We start from the raw sequence: 19,719 nt of genomic DNA on the forward strand, positions 1-19,719 counted from the left end.
GGATGACTCATGTCCTCTGATTTTAGCAGTTGAGAAGGTAAGCCCAGCCTAGGCTGGGTGTCAAAGCTCCCATGATGATGAACGGAGGAAAGGAAGTGTCTCCAGTGGCAATCCACCCCACCTGAGACATGACTTTGGCTAGACCCACTCCTCCTCATAAAGTTTCTGTCTCGTTCTGCTGACTCTGGAAGGGAACCAGAGTATTGTCTTGCTTGAGGACTTAGTTTTTACATGGCTAAACCCAAGATAAAGTATGTTTTACCCTCAGTGGAAACTTCGTATCCTAATTAATAAACTAGGATTTTTAAAATACAATTTCCCTTCTCCTGTGTTCTCAGCCGAAGCCTCATGTGTATCTGAGCTGAACTTCACAGCTTGGAATCTTTGCAGCTTCTCTTCCATTGTAAGTTTGTACAGCACCAAGCACACTGCTATCAGACAAATAAAAAGAATAATAAAACTCAATCATGCTTGTATATATAGAAGGCCAATCAATGTAAACACAGGGTTTCTCTAAACAGGAGAAAAGCGGAAGCCAGATGGCATGAAATCATTGATAGCTGTTTCATAAACTTTTCCTGCAATCAAATCTAATTGAAATAACACTAGATTGTAGGCTTTAGCAGGTGGGCAGCACACACAGCTGTTTCTGCTAGATGATTTCCAAAGAATACATACATAAAACATTTCACAGGGACTGACATATGGGAAGAAAGGTTAGCCCAGACAGAATGCTCTCTTTCAGGCTTTATTTCACCAACAGATTTCCGAAGCCTGCCTCTTTAAAAATATGAGCAGAAGTATTTTTCTGGTATTGTTGAACCAATTAGAGTCTTATGCAACTTGGTTGAGAGCTATGGCCTGGTGATGCAGTGTCTTCAATGCCAATTTGTATTTCAAGACGAGGCAGAGCAGAGAGGGACCTCCTAGAGTCCAGTTTATTGCTTTGCAGTGAGGTAGGATAAAGGTAACTGAACCACCTCTGAGACATATTTCTGTTTCATAGGAATTCTCCAAGGAATGATTCCACCAGTTTCCTCAGTAGTTTATTCCAGATTTTCCCTGCGCTAATAGCTAGATATTTTCATAACTTTTAATACAATTAAGCTAATGGTCAAGGAAAGGAAATGGTTGATGACTCTTTCCATTTTAATCTTGTACATATTGAAGGATTTATCATGTCCTCTCTCCTTCTTCTGTCCTTTTCTGCAGACAGATATCCCATGGCAAAACTCCTGAAGGTTCACAGATGAGCTGCAAGAACCACGTGGGTCTCCCCAGAGAGGTCCAGCATCCGAGGTGGGCTTGGCAGGGTTTCCTGTGGCTGGCCAGAAAGCTAATTCAACAGTTTGGACTGAATTTTACTTTGAACTTTTATTTGCATTAGAAACTAAGACTCAAAAAAAAACATGGGGAAAGGAAGGAGAAATGGGAAAGACAACTTATGTGGATCAAATGAGAGCCTATAGGAAGGATAGTGAACTGAAACACACTGTGTAGGTCCACTACCTAGTGCCTTCTGGCTAGATGACATAGTAAAGCTCCTATTCTTCATGATCTTTATATTAATATACTACATAAAGATGAACATGGTCTTTTCTATTACTATTTGTATCAGAATCTGTGCTTTTAACAATTCAATCTAAAAGATCAGAATCTACCAATGTCTCAGTAAGAGCAATCCAGAAGTGATGGCATAAGGGAACTCTGGTTTCTCTTCAAATCGTACAAACCTTTCACCTTTTACTAAAGATTTCCATGGAAAGGAACAATTTATTTATAGCAGCCTTCCAGTACTTAAAGGGGGCCTACAGGAAGGCTGGGGAGGGACTCTTTATCAGGGTGATCCTAGTGATAGGATGAGGGGTAATGGTTTTAAACTGAAGGAGGGTAGATTTACATTAGATATAAAGAAGAAATTCTTCACTGTGAGGGTGGTGAGACATTGGAACAGGTTGCCCATAGAAGTTGTGGATACCCCCTCCCTGGAAGTTTTTCAAGGCCATGTTGGATGAGGCTTTGAGCAACCTGATCTAGTGGAAGGTGTCCCTGCCCATGGCAGGGGGGTTTGGACCTAGATGACCTTTAAGATCCCTTCCAGCCCAAACCACTCTACGGTTCTATGATTCTAACAATAGAATTACATGCAAACTATGCTATTTAATAATGATGATCTCTTGGACTGCAGGAGTCTTTGTGGATACTCATTTGAAAATGTTAGTTCTGAGGTTAATGGCAGCCAGCCTTCCTCCCCTGCCCCTGGTATATTAGAAATACAATATATATAAATAGTGAGGCTAGGAGTAGAGGAGGGGAGAGAAAACATCATTATATCACTACCCAAAATCCTAGCTTTAAATGCCAGGCATGACTGTGGCCACCCCAGCCCAGAAAGCAAAAGGTACAATGAAGGGCAGCAAGGAAAATCAGAGTTTGAAATGGGTTCTGTCCAAAGAGATATTAAACAGAACAGCACTTTTCAGCACAGGAATAAAAGAGTTTGTAGTTTATAAAATGATGAATGGCAAGGAGGAAGGAAGGGAATGATGTCTATTATATCTCATAAGACAAGAACATGGAGGTACCAAACAAAACTATCAGGCTGCAGGCTTTACACAAAAAGTACTTCTTCCCATAATCCATAACTTGAAATGCCATTGCCACAGGATGCTTTGGAAGCCAAAATTATAAATGGATTCAAGAAACAGCTAGAGAAACTCATGGAGTAAATATCTGCTGTGGGCTGATAAACACAACGGCGTGAGTCAGGAAGTCCTGACCCACAGAGGCGTCCCAGGGAGGTGCTACCCTGGGCTTACCCTGCTCTCAGGCTCCTTAGGGTTGTTTTGCAGCCACTGTCAGAGACCTGGCACGGTGCCACACAGCCCCTTGCTCCTCCTCATGTGGTTGCAGATACAGCCTTTGGGTTACTTCAGAAACCAGGTACAGTTCTCAAGCGAAAAACCACTCTCCTCAGAGGGAGACCAGGAAGAAATCGGCAGTAGCCCCAAGTGGTGGGAGCAACTGCTTGCAAAAGGCAGTGAGAATCAGCCCTGGGGTGATATGACTCTGCGAGAAAGAAACGAGTGTGAAGCAAATGCTTTTAAGAGCACCCATCTCAGCTCTGCGACAGAGAAAACAGGAACACTCAGAAAGAATCAGTGACAAAAGATCCAAAAGAGGCAGTTGATTCCCTGCAGGGGAGAAAACAAAGTGTTTACAAAGATGCAGAACAGTAAATCATCAAAGTGTTCTTTTGAAAATATTTCACAAGTAACGTTCATTCCTACATTTAAATGGGAGACACAATAAAGAGAGAAAAAAGATACAGCCCTGGCCTTTAAGGGCGTTTGGGCTAAAGCAGGTGTAGCATGTCAAGTGAGAACAATAGCAAAACAACAGAGGAAAAGAGGAAGGACTGCAGGAGGAGTGGGGGCACAAGGATTATATGTAAATTTATATGATCGTTTTTGAGTACTGGGAAAAATATTAATCAGCTTTTTTATTGACTTGTTCTCTATCTCTTTACTTGCCTTAAACTGTTATTTCAGGCTGCTGAAGGGGTCTATTTTGAATGCGGTCTTATGAAGGTTGATTATGGGAAGGGGTTTGTGGCAGGCAAAGGGGTGACGACAAAAGGAGAGATGAAGATAAAGAATAGTAGATGCAGAAGCAGGGGGGACCTAGTGCAGATCCTAGCATTGCTTTTAATAATAGCTGGCTCTCATATAAAGCTTTTCAAGCATAGATTTTTGAAGTGTTTTAAATTGAAGTCTGAATAATTTTCTTCATATTATAACAGATGATATGCTTAAGGCCACTCAGCAGAAAAAAATGCACTGTAGCCAGGCAGAGGATTCACAGCCCCTGAATGCTAGTGCCATACTGCCCATGAGCCACACTGCCCTACCGTCAGCTTGGACTGTCACCTGTGACATGGAGGTGACGTATTAGAAATTAATTTATCAGCTGCTCTCTCTATAAATGATATGCTGAAATACCATATCAGCCTGTTTGTAAGGAGAACTGACCTTGGTGGGAACGTGTGCACCAGGCAGGGATTTAATGGGGGAATGAAGAGGGTTTAAGCTCTCTTCCCCTCCTTATTATGAGTACCTGATGTAAAATGGTACCCAGACATGTAACATAGTCTCAGCTAGACTGGAGGCATATTAAGACAGACATGCCTGTTCAGGGCCACAGCCAAGCCACACTCAAGGCCAGATACACAATCTGTTCAAATAATGGTTTGCAATACACTCCAAGAGGACAGGTGTTCCCCAATGTCCGGAGGTTTAGCGGCACGCTTGGATGTAAGGGAGAGCAGAAAGTGCCATGCTCACGGATCATCTGAAAAGTGCTCTCTCAGTGTTATAGGTGTGCCGGCATGTTGATGCACATGACCTTTTTTTGACATTTGAAATGCACAAATTCCGCTGACTCCCAAACCATACAGAATGACTCTTGACATACAACTGTTCACAGAATCATAGTATCATAGAATATCTCAAGTTGGAAGGGGCCGACAACTGTTGTTTGAATTATTCCAAATGTTCTAATTACATGCTAGTTTGTAAAATGAGCAGAGAAACAGTTTAATTGCACACAGTACACAGTAGCATTCTTTTTTGTAAAGAATTCTGTTTTTTAAAAAATAAAATTCTTTATCACAGATGAAGTTCAAGAAATCTTGTCAAATAATGACAAAAAATCTGTGATGACAATGCTTAATTGTTGTCACAAACGGAGATGTTATTTATTTAACCAACAAGCTAATATTACTGGTCTTTTATTTGCCCTTCCTTTCAAACAACACAATTATATTATATCTCAAAATGTAACATCTTCACAGAAGAAATGATGGTTTTCTGTGGCTGGACCATGCACATTTATGGTAATAGTATTACCTTAATTCATTGCCATACTACAATGGAATTTCTGCTTGCCTGGTTCATTGCAAACTCCACTCAGCAGCTGCGCTGCAGATGTAGTCACACATGCCTCTGCAATTGCTGTCTCCCAGCACTGTCTGGCCTTCCATATCTTCGAATATGTTCCTGTTTGTTTTTTAGAATGAAATCTTGCCTATATTACATCTATCAACTCAAAATTAGCCCAGCATCATTCACATGAATAGATCTACAACTAGTAACAAGCATTACTCAAGGTACATTGCTTATACAAAAAAAATTGATTTAATGCTCTAAAGGTCACAGTAACAATTTTAATGTTTATAACTTTTTTACTGCTGATGCTAGTCTTATCATGGAGCAGTTTAGAGGGGATCTTTTTATAAATGTGAAATTTTAATGGCTTGAAAGATTTTGGATTACATTTGCTTTGACGTCTTGAACTAGCGGTAGGAATTTTCTCTGCTGAGCTGATTATCACATGAAATTGTTTTGAGCAGCTGTATATCATCATCATCATCATGATTCACTGCTAATCAGAAAACAAGTGGCTGCAGTACCATACTGCAGACATGAAATGCACAAACTGTAGTACACCTATTGTATGGAGCAACAATTATTTTCCCTCTTTGTGCTTATCGAAAGGTAACTCTAATGTGTTGGCTAATGAATTCCACCCCAGCTGTGCGTGATCTTATAATTACATGGTTCAGGCTCCACATCAGCTAATCAAATGGTTTCTTCAGTTCAATTTTACAATGATTCAGACCCTAACACACTGAAGTATTTGCCTAAAATCAGGTTTATTCGGTGGCCTGTGGAACCATCTTCACTTGCTTAAATGGATGGCTGAATATATACAGGATCATTCACATACTTACTTTTAGGCAGATTATGGCACTAGTTTGATGAACAAAGATCATACTGTGGAAACCAATTCCTGTATTTGGAATGAATGTATTGATTTCTGCTAGAAATTGTTATTTAGCATAAAGTGTCAGTAGCACAAGACTGTATTTCAGCACATGCAACGTAAAATCTAAAAGGAAAGAAATCCAATGAATCAACTCCCTAGAGCTAATATTCAGTAAACTATCCTATATATACATATTTCTGGTCAATAACCATTTTTTTCTCTAAAATCTGTAGATTATCATATCCTTCTAGTTTCTTCTTTTAACATTTTGTTTCCAGCAAAAGCTCTGTCCCCACAAGAAAACACAGGAATAATGCGTATTCGTGCATCAGCCATTTAGCTGTTAACAAACAGAGATAATGGCCATTGGGAATGTATAAGCTAGACTACTTGGCTGCTCTGACAAATGAAATCCAGGAGTAATGAGTCACACTAGATGTGATCCTTTAAAAAGAAACACTGGCAACCTCTCAGATTTTAAAATAACTTTGCTGAGATCAAGTGGAGCTGTCTTCAGCCATGATGAAAAAGCTAAAAATGAGTATCTGACTGCGCAGATAATTCCAGCAGCTTGGCAGCATTCATTTGCGAAGCAGCCTAGCCTGATAAGATGCTCGCACTGATGCTAATGTGAACTGGACTGTGCGGATACATATTGCATAATTGCTGCATACATGGCACCTTCATTCATATACTGCCGTCTGCGGTTATCAGCTTAGAGAGCGGATAATATGCATGCCTATGAGCCAGCCTCTGCTCCGGCTTTTGTTTTTCTCTGCATTGCTAGGCAGCCTGCAGAATGCTCACTTTCCTGAGCAAGGACAGCCGAGCACATCTTCCCTGCAATTTTAGCTGTACCATCTTAGCAGTCAAAGGGAAGAGTGCAACTATGTCACCCACCAGTAAAAGTTGAAGGTAGATCTTCTTCAGAATATGCAAAATACACAGGTGTTGAGCTGCATTTGCAAGATCTGTTACTATGGTTATTAACTCGAAAATCATCCATGTGGTTTGGCTTTTTGTGGTAATGTGCTGTTTGTATCCCTCAGTCAGAGGTAAAAGGCAAGATTTTCATTGAGCTTTGCATGTTTACTCCATCTGAACATGAACCAAACCCATCCACTGCTCTGCAATTTTTGCAAAAAAATTTTGTCTGGTGCTGTTGCTGAAGGAAATGCTATTTTTCATTTCTCTGCACCTCATGACAGCCCATCTCAAAGTTGTTTGTGATTCAAGTACGTCTAAAAAAAATACTAGAATAATATAATATTTCTCATCTGTCTGCAAAAATAGTGCATGCAGAAGTTCACTGCTGGAGAAAGGCCTGTTTAACTTTCTGGTTCAGCAAGAAAATCTCAAAGAAACAAAGTTCAGAGCTATAAGAAAAAAGTCTACCTGTCATACCATATATCTTTTAGGCTTTGAGGAACCACACATTAATCAGTAGAAGCAAAGCAGTGAGCAGAAACAAACAAGGTGAAAAATCCCAGACACATTCCAGTTTTGTCACAGTGGATTTCTTACGGAGATCTCTTCAGGCAGACTTTCTTTTGACTCCTAGCTAAATGATCATTGCTAGATGAAATCAAAGTTTGCACTTCAGTGCTCTGCTTCACTAGCGTACAATGCAAACCACTAACATTGCTGACTGAAATAATTTTATTAGGCAGCAGAGAATTTTTTAAATGCTTAAATTAGAATTGCAGCTGTTCATACTTTTTCAGTATTATATGATTTTTTTTTTGTAGCAGTAAAGAAATTCTAGGTATACAATAGTGCTGGGCAGTGTTCTGTAAAATATTGGTATTTTTACAGATACATCCCACTACAGAAATGGATTTGGGAAACACTGAACGAATGATGTATAAAATGCAAAGCAGAAATATCACTGATCACTGATATAACTATTATATTCAGGAGCAGGCAAAAATTCAGTTTTACTGTCAGGAAAGTTTGCAATACTTCCATTTTATCTAGGCTGCTTGTGCTTTCTCAGCAGAAAATTGACATTAAATAACATTAAGCGGAGAAGAAGAGACTACACAATAGTGGAGCCTCTGTGTAAAGGTTTTATTACTGGGAGATTGGGTTGCCTGAGTTATTCATTAGTTGGTATATGGCAGATATTTCAGAGGGAAGCCAAAGAAGGCATAAGCAGTATTCTCAAAATGTTCTTGCATTGTTTCTTTGTACATATTTCTCTAGAATCCTTTGTTATGATGAGACCAAATGCACTGATTACAAGAGAAGAAAGACTTCATAACCAGTGCATTAACCTCTGGATGTGGTCTGTAAAGGATCTGATTCAACCCTGCTGAAATCAATAGGAGACTCTCTTTAGATTTCATAGACTTTTACATTTTATCCTAATATATTAAAGATGTTTTTAGAATGTAATAGTTTAGGACATTACACAACTAGAAACAGTTCTCTGCATGCTTTTGTAAAGCCAGGAATGACCCCTCTGCATGAGTATAAAGATAACAGTATGATCACCAGCTATTGGAGTGAATATTTTAATGGCAGATCAGAAATGAATGAGTATCTCCTATCCCTCAGCTTGAGATGCTACCTGTTGCCCTCAAGGGGAAGAAAGGAGAGAGGATATATTTCAATAATGAGTGTTCATTTCTCCGCAGGGTCCTTGCTGGATACAGATACCTTTTGGTAACTGTTTGAACTTGCTCAGCTGTTGGAACGAGAGAAACGTCCCCGGGGAAACTCATAAGCAGACTGATGGCAGAGTGAAGGTGAAATGGCCAAAAGTGCAAATTTGTCAAAAGTACATGCAGTTTTTCACATGGCTTTATAATTTATCAGGAAAAAAATGGATAGCACCATCCTGTGATATGTCAGGCACATGTCAGATGAGATAGTTCTTTTGTTTTGGTTGACAGTTTGGCGGAAATGGTGGCAGATCATTGTGTCTTAAGCACAGAAAAATTAAAAGTCAAGTGTAGGGCTATCTCAGCTAATGGAATACACACATGGTCAAATATGAAGACAAACTTGGAATTACAGGAAATAAGAACAGAAAATAACTGAAGGAGTCATCCAGTCATTCCTCTACTCTGAGATTCGATGAGCTATTCTTATGCCATTCCTGATAGACAGTTGCCCAAACTGCTCTCAGAAATTTCTCAGGTGGGGTTTCCAATACTGTCCCAGAGTCTCTGCTCTAGTGCTTCATTAGCCTTCGTGCTGGAAAGATTTTTTCTTATGTCCAGCCTGTATTTGCCCTTCCGTAATTTAAGAGCGTTTGTTCTTATCTGACAGGCAGACAAGGGAAGAGCTCTAGGTGAACCTGTTCTGGCAGGGGGGTTGGACTAGATGATCTCCGGAGGTGCCTTCCAACCCCTATCATTCTGTGAGTCTGTCATTCATTCCCTTCCTCATCTAAGCTGTCTGTTATTTAAACATCCAGTCTTTGGACCAAAAATATCCAGCACCTTCATTTTTTCTCAGATGTCCCTTCTTAATCTTCATCATTCTCATTGTTGTCCTTTGGGATATCTCCACCTAACCTAAATCTATCTTGTGCTCTATTACCCAAGCTGGCCACAGGACACATACTGAAGACATAACCTCACTCAGAAATCTTACTGTTACAATGGAAGACCCACTTCATGAGTAAGCACACATGTATTTGTTTGTCTTTTTTGCAGACAATGGTATTTTTTAAACCTGAGTTCCTTTCTGCACATCTGCTGCATTACCCTCCAGCTTTTGTGTGGTTTACTATTCCTGCAGAAAGGTAGAGCTTTGCATTTTTTAGCTGGTGCTCTCTGTGAACTTAATATATGTGTTCTCCATCCTGTCTTGAAAATCATAAATGGAAGCATTGCATGGTGTTCAGGATAATTCCTGTAAACACTCACTCAATCCATCCCTCTAATTTAATCAGGAATTAGTGACACCTACTCTTTTAATACACTTCTCTCCAATGAGTAATGCACTCACCTAATAATTCTTTTCATCTAGTCCATGTTTCCTAAGCTTGCACATGAGAGTTCAGAGATGTACTGAAGTCAAGATATATAACATCTACCAATTTTCTTCCTATCCACAAGGCCTGTTATCCTGTCACTGTACAATCATTTCTTTAATTATCGAAGTTCATGTTTCATAGCAGAAAATGAATGTGACTAAAATTCAGTTCTGAGATAGCCTGTAGAATGGCAATCCAGGAGAAAGAGGTAGCATAGCAAGGGACTTTGTTATGTAAGTCCATGTTGCAAACTTTAAGTCCACTGCAGACATACCTTCAGAATAATTGCAGGCACTGAGTTATATTGTCTTGATGGTGTCCCTCCTCCTCACTCTTGAGTAGTTTTGGATAAATATCCACAACCCTCTACAAGTAATGATGGTGTAGTCGAAGTCACACTGGTTGAAAGTAGATTAATATGCCACCGCCAGGGCTGTTCTACCTTTTGTTGGGGGTAAAGGCATCCTTGATTTTTCTTAATGTTAATCTACAAGAAAGAATATGTGGAAGTCAGTAGTAGGACTACCATTGCTGGTTATTGTACCACCAGTGTGGCATCTCTGAATAGATATATTAAATATCCTTTTTTATTTTCCCCGGGGTAATACAGCTGAAAATAATTTTTTATATATTAGCTGTTGACTCTTGTGGAAATATGGCAAGCACTTGTAGATTTTAGCATTCAGTGTGCTGAGCTAGGAAGTGAATTTATGTTGGTGAATTTATACTGTGAAGATCCAAAGAAGCGAGACATTACTCACTCTTAGTTTGGGCCTGTAATATTAGACTACTATTCAAAAAAGGGAAAAACATATGTCTAAGCTGGTGTATCATGAATTAGAAGGCAGGGATTGTGTTTGGAAGTGCTTGTTATTTTTCCTTCTAGCCAGTTTCAAAGTCTTTGTGCTGTATTCTAAGAATCACAATCAAACTTTACTCCTCTTGATTCTTTCCCAAATGACTATTCTCTGCAGAAACACAAGATACATTTTTCAGTTTTGTTTTGGGCTGACAAGTTCCTTTCACTCTTGACAACTGATGGCACATATAACAACAACAACAAATCTCTAAAACAATTCTCCCACGCTCACTGTTTTGCTGACCAGCCCTTGAGGAATACAGGAGAAGAATCAAGAATACAAAGTGATTTGGCGACATAGCAGCAACCCTGGATCCATTTGCTTCTGAGCCTGTTTTACGACGTGCCCTTTGTGGGGGTTACAACAGGCCCTGTGATACCAGGACACAGTCTCTCCAGACCTACTATTTAATTTACACAGGGTGTCCGGTCTGCATGGACCTTGGAAAACAGAGGTATCACAGAAAGGGAGACTTTGACAACAGTGTCCCTCTGGGGGAACAAAAGGAACATGAAGAATGTCAGCTATGATCTGGAGAATCTTACCGAGAGGAAATAGTGAAAAACAATTAATAAGTCCTCTTGTGCCCAGAGTTCCCTTTCATACATATTTAAAGTGTTATTTATGGCTCCATTCTCTCTGACTGCTGTATTTATTTGCACTGGGTCTTTCAGCTGGCACTGTTTGCTATCTTGCTTAAGGTTATATCAACAGTCTGAAAGAGAAATGCATGCCAGTAAGTGTCAATACCCCTTCTTGGCAACAAATTCAGGTTTCCTTAGGATCAAGTCATCCCATGGGCTTTAGTTGCTATTACTTCAGGCAAAGTTTAGAGATCTGCCATTGCACTAAAAAAGGCTCTAACATAGAACCAGATGACATTGCCAGAAATGTTGTTGAAAGCAGAAAATTAAAGATTATGCTCTGGGGTATATCTTCCTTGTTAAAGATTGGGAACCTCTGAAGTGAGGATTTTTATTTTGGGTGAGAAAGGACTGTAGATTTTTCTGTTAAAAATTCAGCACAACTCTCCTTCTCAGCATGCAGCCTGTTAAGAGTTCTGGGTAGTGTAGTCCGAAGGGCCAATGCCTGGACTAACTTTAGATCTCCTCACAGACAGCATTGGAAACATTACTGACAAAAAAACTCCCATATGAAGAGGGTGAAAGAGAAGGTGCATCCTGTGCAGCAGCTGTTGGGTATTGCAAAAAACTCTGCTGGTTTGTACAGACAAAAGTACTACAAGACCCCATGTAGAATACAATAGGTATAAAAACCCATTCAGGTTTCTTTTTGATCGGTAACCCAGGATGCGAACAAGGATTCATGTTTGCAATCACTTTTAAAAAATCACCGATGTAGATAAATAAGTGAAATTTTAAAGAAAAGTAGGGTTAAGAAAAGCATCTTTTCCTGACATCTGTTAGTTCCCACATTAAAGATGTTTTTAAAGATTTGAATGGCTTTCATAGTGCCTTTTACAAGAGCCAAGACAAACATTATTATGTAACCTCAGTTAAAATCCTCTGCTTCCCAGGTAACTTCAGATTGCTTATGAATGTAAATCAGAAAGGTTTGCGACAAAGATACCATTACCACCTGTTACTTTAGGCTTTGTTTCATGATGGGTCAGTGGCCTCATATTTTTTTAAGTGCCAAAGAAATAGTTTAAAGAACAGTGACTCTGTCATTTTATATTAAATATCTGCAACAGGTTTAGCAGCTGAAACTCATGGGATTACCCAGCTTTATGAACCCTGCTGAGTAAGCTGAACTAGAATTGAGCTTTGTTTCTGATGGAAAAGGTGCCACCGTGGCCCGGCAAATCAAACACATTAGGATTTACGTTCCTGCCTCTAAGCTAAATGGTCACTTGCTGCACTACATAAACAGCAAGGAAAATACTCTTGACCTGCATGAGTGGAAGCCTACATAAAAGCTTCTGAGAAAGACCTGATTAAAGCTGATCACAGAGAAATTTTCCCTTGGAGACTGCTGGTGTCAGCAGTTTTGGATAATCTCTGTCATATTAGTGGCATTTGTATTGTATTAGTGATTTGCATAGTTTAATACAACATTAAAAATGTTAGCACAATGTGAGTGGCTAACGTTTTACATCTGATATCTCTATCCCGCAACAGATTTTTAAAACCCAGTAATAGAAATGATTAATATTAAAAGAATTATTCAGAAAAATAAAGCAAGAGTAAAAATCTTGGGAGTTTTAAAAAGAGGACCAAAACCAAGGAAGCCTCAGAGATATTTAGAAAAAACAAAGGAAACTTTTTCCATAGTTGAGCAGTAGGTAGAAGCACAGGCTTTTGTCAAATTGTCTGCTGATTTCTTTCACTCTTCCCAAAGCTCATAAAAGTCTATGCAATATGACCTGAGTTATGGAATGGAACATACACTTATTAAATTTGCAGCTGACATGAAGCTAGGAAGGACTGTGAGTAAATTGGAGGGTAGGATTCGAATTCAAAAATCATCTTGACAGGTTGGAAGAATGGGCTGAAAAGAACAAGATGAAATTCAATAGAGACAAATGCAACTCTCAGGCAGGAATTATCAGCCGCAGGAACCAAAGATAAGGAACAATTGGTGAGGCAGCAGTTCTGCAACCAAACAGCCGGGTTTACTGTGAACTGCAGGTGGTGGTCAGGTCTCCCCCAGGTATGCCCCAGGTTTGGTTTCAGGCAATAACCTTCTAGAAAGTTGCAGACCATCCGGAGAAGTATTGCAGAGACACAATAACAGTCAGAAGTCAAGGAAACGTGACCCTGAGATCAAAGGGGTGTAAAAAAGAGGAGACTGAGGGGCATGATAACAGTTTTCAAATGTGTGAAAGGTTGTTATGAAGGGATGAGGAGGAACATCTGGTGCTCATGGCCACAGAGCATAGGACGAGAAGCAACAGTTTTAAATTACAAGAAGAAACATGTGGGTCAGACTTTATGAAAAGTACTGAAAATGTTAAGGATAGAAAATCGATGGAAAGGTTTTACAGATGGAGGCCAGGGGACCTCTAATATCAGAGGTCTTCAAGGACATCATACTGTTGAAAAACAGTCTGTCCTAACAGATATCTCTTAGGAATGACTAATCTGGGGAACTGGACCAAATGTCCTCCTGATGCCCTTCACAGTCATATCCTTCCATAGGTCTATGAATTGCAAGAGACAATGCAACTATTGAGTGGGTAACACTGCATTACTTTAAGGGAAGGGCAGTGTCTCTCAGGGTTCAGGAAGGCAAATATTTATCAGTAACTTTTGAATGATGCACAATGATTTAGAAGTGCATAGTATCAGAGTTTCTGGCATCTTTTCATCACTGGCTCTGCAGTCGTTCCCTCTGTGAAAATAAACCAGTTGCTTAGTCTCTTGGTATCAATCCTCTATCTGTTAAATAGCTATAACTCACTGCTATCATGAGGCTTTGAGTTAATGAATGCTTATACTGTATACAGAAAATTCTGGATGAAAGGAATATAAAACTGCAAGTAATGATCCCTTATTTATTATTGCCATGGTTCAATAAATGCTAGTTGGTTCCAGTTTTCTTAGGTAGCACAGCTTCCTTTACATTAAGAATCTGAATTTTGGAGCAATTTGCAAATCAAATCCAACCCTTATTGAACTGTAGGAAAAAAAAAAGTCATCAGCATTATGATTTCCAGGCTAATGCATGAAACATTTTGTTTGCAAGGATTAGCAGCATGTAGACCAGAGAGCTGGAGATCGCTGACCTCTGCAGAGATGGAGCCATAACTCCTTACTTGTCAGCTGCCTCCTCTCCTGTAACAACCTTCCACCTACAGCAAACATGAGCCACAGTGCACATTTGATCAGCTGTGACCTGTGCTGGAGGTCAGCTGTGTTCCCAGGAACTCCCAACCCGTGAGAATTAAAAGGCAGTGTGATCTCGTCCTCACCACCCCACAGAGTGGTCTTGTGAGCCCCAACATCATCTCATCATTCTGCTATCTGGTAGATCTCTGCTTTGCACACCTATTAGTGACACTAGTGTTTTGTCACCTGCAAGATTTGTGTTCGCTCCATAGATTCAAGTATGGTCATGACCATGACACAGATAAAACTGACTATTTTCTTTAGCTGTCAGTCTTAAGGCTGTACAAGTACTTGTAATTTGTATTATATATGATGCATAGGTCTTAGTTACTTTTGTAATATTTACAGCTAGTGTCATGGTTTAACCCCAGCCAGCAACTAAGCCCCACACAGCCACTGACTCACTCACCCCCCAGTTGGATGGGGGAGAGAATCGGAAGAGTAAAAGTGAGAAAACTCATGGGTTGAGACAAAGACAGTTTAATAGGTAAAGCAAAAGCCGTGCAGGCAAGCAAAGCAAAACAAGGAATTCATTCACTACTTCCCATCGGCAGGCAGGTGTTCAGCCATCTCCAGGAAAGCAGGGCTCCATCACGTGTAACAGTTACTTGGGAAGACAAAAGTCATCACTCTGAATGTCCCCCCCTTCCTTCTTCCCCCTAGTTTATATGCTGAGCATGACATCATATGGTCTGGAATATCCCTTTGGTCAGTTGGGGTCAGCTGTCCCGGCTGTGTCCCCTCCCAACTTCTCGTGCACCCCCAGCCTACTCGCTGGTGGGGTGGTGTGAGGAGCAGAAAAGGCCTGGACTCTGTGTAAGCACTGCTCATCAGTAACTAAAACATCCCTGTGTTATCAACACTGTTTCCAACACAAATCCGAAACACAGCCCTGTACTAGCTACCATGAAGAAAATTAACTCTGCCCCAGCCAAAACCAGCACAGCTAGAAAGCCTTGATCTTCAAAGGAAACAAAACCAGATAGAAATCTGAGATAGGGTCCAAGTTGGCACCCATGTGCTTTGACAGAGAAAGTGATGCTTTGGTCTTCCTGAAGCTGAAATCCAGAGCACTGAGGCAGGTTTCTCAGCTCCTTACACAGTGTTTAAGAAGAGTAAGGTACATCATAGAAGTCTTCACAATAATCTGCACTTTCTGCAGGGGAAATGCCTAAGGTTGACACACTGAACAGGGAATTGCCTGTAACTACTCACCAGGAAAACTCTGGGAATAGCGTCACCTCCTAAATAAAGCCCTTTTCAGCTGCCTGCATCCATTCAGAATTCGTTGAAGCAAAGAGCCTGTGACCTTTCCTAAAAGAAACTGAATGGAAATGGCTTACTATTTTTTTTTTTTTTTTTGTGAACATGAGTAGTGACAATATTCCTCTTTTCTTTGGTTTCCTCAGGGCAGCCCGGCACTGATGCACAAGTGAGGCAGTGATACCAAGGTAGCACAGGGTGGCCTCTTCTCCCATCACACAACACAGAGCGTAACTATTCCTAACCCCTCTTTCACTTGAAGTTATGCCTCTGTGTTGCTCTAGCAATCTAAGAGGACCCTCTCTGAGCAGGAGACCTGCCTAATACTGCTTGGCTCAACCACACTTCTAGGTTGCTAATGCAAAAAATATGCAATATGGTCAGCTGGTTGAAAGCAGGGTGATTGCTTTCTAACGGAGGGTGGAGGGCCTGAGGCCACTGTTCTCCTAGCCAACCTCTTCCATAGCATTCTTGCAGATAATGTTACTCTTGAACTTACTGAGAGTAGTCAGAGGGTAAGTAGCCTAGATTCTGTCTCCATGTCCACCACCTCCCTAAGTATCAGGTTAAAACATTCTCCAAGATGGAGATGTCTCTGCATTTTTTGCTCAACTGTGCAGAAAAATATTCAAAACTTAGTCAAAATATCGGTTGTATTTTCACTGGAATTCAATTTGATATGCCTGTAGCCAGAGCCTTGGTGAAGAAATACATAAATCTGATTTCTAGACCGTGATGAATTTAGTTATGATGGATATGCCATGTCACAGACCGTCAGGACTGAGGTGCTTCTGGGCATGGGCTCAAGACAGCTCTGGATGCCCAGCACCCGGCATGTGGGTGTCCATGACATACGATCTCCTTCAGGGATAAGTAGCAACTCAAGGGAGGACTCAAGGTCACAGTTTTATAACACAGACATTTGTGTTAGACCTACAGCTGATTTTAAGTAGCCAAATCTTCACTGCATCTGGTTCTAGTTGCTTATGTTTAATTATCTTTTTTTGTCAGACTGGGATATCGAAGCAAAGATGGGTAAGCATCTTTCCCAAGCCAAAGTGTTCAGACAGCCAGCTCCCCAAGTCAGTCTGAGCCAAGCAAGAGTCATTTGATTTAAGTTTCTCATTTAAGGATTTAGGCCTAAGGAACTTGATGAACAAAGCTCAGAATAATCACGAAGTTCCTGACCCCTGTCCCAGCATCCTGCTACCCTGCTGGTACCACTGTTTGCATCTGTACGAGGGAGAAAGAAGATCACTCCTGTAGACCATTTGTAGGAATTTGAGCTAATAGAATACTTTCACTACTTAATTTCCAGGAGCAGGTGCTGAAATTAAAGCAGAAACAAAAACCTACCCTTGTTCATGTGATTCCCATGAGAAAGCAATTGGTCCCCCATGGTCTTCTTTACATGGATTGAATGTGACAATACCAACACACACAAATTAAGTAGATGCTTGGTATTTCCTCTTTCAGGAAATTAATTTTTCATAAGTTATTCTAAAGTATTTTATTGAATCAGCCTGTAAATATCTTGCCTGTAGTGCCCCAGCCCTTGTCACTTTCTTTCGCCTGAGCACTTTGCTCTTAGCCCATGAATAATGAAACTGAGCAATTACGTACAAGCAATGCCTCCTGCTGCAAAGCCCAGAAACTAATCCGATGGGGCTTTTTTCTTTTACTTTTGAAAGTCTGGGCACCCCTGAGGGGAAGAAGGTGATACTTGCCCTTAGTAATCTGGGTAAAAGGCACAGTGGACATTTCACAGTGCTCCAGTTGTTCACTTTGCTTAACCTTGTAAAAATTTTATAGTAGCCTAATGGGGTTGAAAAAAACCTGAATTTCCAATTTTTTTTACCCACTGCTACTGTAGTTACTAATGAGGAAATGTCAGCATTTATTTATGGTACCACAACACTATATGGTTCCTTCATGAGCTGTATAATTCTGATACTTTTCACCTCACTTAAAAACTTGTTTCAGAGAGACCTTGGATAAATTTTACAGAGCTGCAGTTGTGAAAACGGAGGTGAATCTACTGACACAGCCTTAGTAGATGCTTTTACTACTGTTCATTAACTTTAGCTCTGCTGCCATCAGAATTATATAAAGAGCATAAAGGAAATTAAAAAAAAATGACTCATGTAATTTGATTTCTGCTGTGTCATTTCCCACTGTTTTGCTCTTTGTACCTCAACAGGCTGGCAATCAAACAGACTATTGAGGTCACAGCAGAGAAATGAATGGCAAGGGTTCAGAGTTGAAAATGCAATTATCTTTCCCACTTCCAAATAGAATTACAAGAGTAACATCACTGAGGCTATAACAGAAAACTCCTTCCAGCTTTTATTCTGGTTTGATTTGGCAAAGATGTTCTCCCCTCCCCTTTCCCTGTTCCTTCCCCCTTCCCACCTCTCTTCCCCTTCCTTTTCCCCTACTCTTTTCAACTTTGTGGTGAAGTTTAGAAATATTTATTTCAGAAACGGGATATATTTCATGTGTTCAGTTTGGAGCCAATTAATCCCTTATTTTATCTTCATGTCACATAGAGTACTTGAATCTTCAGTTATTTATTTTCGTCAGTTTTATGGATATTTGCTTAATCTAAAGCCACAGTTAAACTTTCTGATCTTCTACAGGATATAACATCAAACATAGTAAAATCAGCAATTAAGAAAACCTATTTTTTTTCCTTTCTGCTGCAATTTATGAGCTTGGGGAGGGGAGGAAGTGGTGAAATGGGGGAATGAAAGTATAAATCCTTTTTCACACAATATTCATCATCAGCCAATATTCATTGTGGCTTAGACAGGTGCACTCTTCACTGGGTAAAAAACTGGGTGGACGGTCGAGCCCAGAGAGTCGTGGTGAATGGAGTCAAATCCAGTTGGCGGCCGGTCACAAGCGGAGTCCCCCAGGGCTCAGTTTTGGGGCCGGTCTTGTTTAATATCTGTATTGATGATCTGGATGAGGGGATTGAGTGCTCCCTCAGCAAGTTTGCAGATGACACCAAGTTGGGTGGGAATGTGGATCTGCTCGAGGGTCGGAAGGCTCTGCAGAGGGATCTGGACAGGCTGGATCGATGGGCTGAGGCCAATTGTATGAGGTTCAACAAGGCCAAGTGCCGGGTCCTGCACTTGGGTCACAACAACCCCATGCAATGCTACAGGCTTGGGGACGAGTGGCTGGAAAGCTCCCCCGCAGAAAAGGACCTGGGGGTGTTGATTGACAGCCGGCTGAAGATGAGCCAGCAGTGTGCCCAGGTGTCCAAGAAGGCCAACGGCATCCTGGCCTGTATCAGAAACAGTGTGGCCAGCAGGAGTAGGGAGGTGATCGTGCCCCTGTACTCGGCGCTGGTGAGGCCGCACCTCGAATCCTGTGTTCAGTTTTGGGCCCCTCACTACAAGAAGGACACTGAGGTGCTGCAGCGTGTCCAGAGAAGGGTGACGAAGCTGGTGAGGGGTCTGGAGCACAAGTCTTATGGGGAGTGGCTGAGGGAACTGGGGTTGTTCAGTCTGGAGAAGAGGAGGCTGAGGGGAGACCTCATCGCTCTCTAGAACTACCTGAAAGGGGGTTGCAGAGAGGTGGGTGTTGGCCTCTTCTCCCAAGGCACTAGCGACAAGACTAGAGGAAATGGCCTCAAGTTGCACCAGGGGAGGTTTAGGCTGGATATTAGGAAAAATTTCTTTACTGAGAGAGTGGTGAAGCATTGGAACAGGCTGCCCAGGGAGGTGGTGGAGTCACCCTCACTGAAGGTGTTCAAGGAATATGTGGTCGTGGCATTGTGGGACATGGTTTAGTGGGCATGGTGGTGTTGGGTTGATGTTTGGCCTTGATGATCTTACTGGTCTTTTCCAACCATTGTGATTCTGTGATTTTGTGATTTATATGCAACAGAGCTACCCAGCAAGTGCTTGATTTTATCTGAATA

General features: G+C 40.9%; 1 non-coding gene across 1 annotated transcript; it reads left to right on the forward strand.

Annotated features, from left to right (window-relative positions):
• Positions 1 to 1,702: 1,702 nt before the first annotated feature.
• On the forward strand, positions 1,703 to 1,821 carry LOC132317171 (U5 spliceosomal RNA). Its single transcript, XR_009484024.1, has one exon. It is a non-coding gene; the product is annotated as a U5 spliceosomal RNA (small nuclear RNA).
• Positions 1,822 to 19,719: the final 17,898 nt, after the last annotated feature.

Source organism: Gavia stellata, chromosome 5 (assembly GCF_030936135.1).
Source record: "Gavia stellata isolate bGavSte3 chromosome 5, bGavSte3.hap2, whole genome shotgun sequence".
Classification (NCBI taxonomy): Eukaryota; Metazoa; Chordata; class Aves; order Gaviiformes; family Gaviidae; genus Gavia; species Gavia stellata.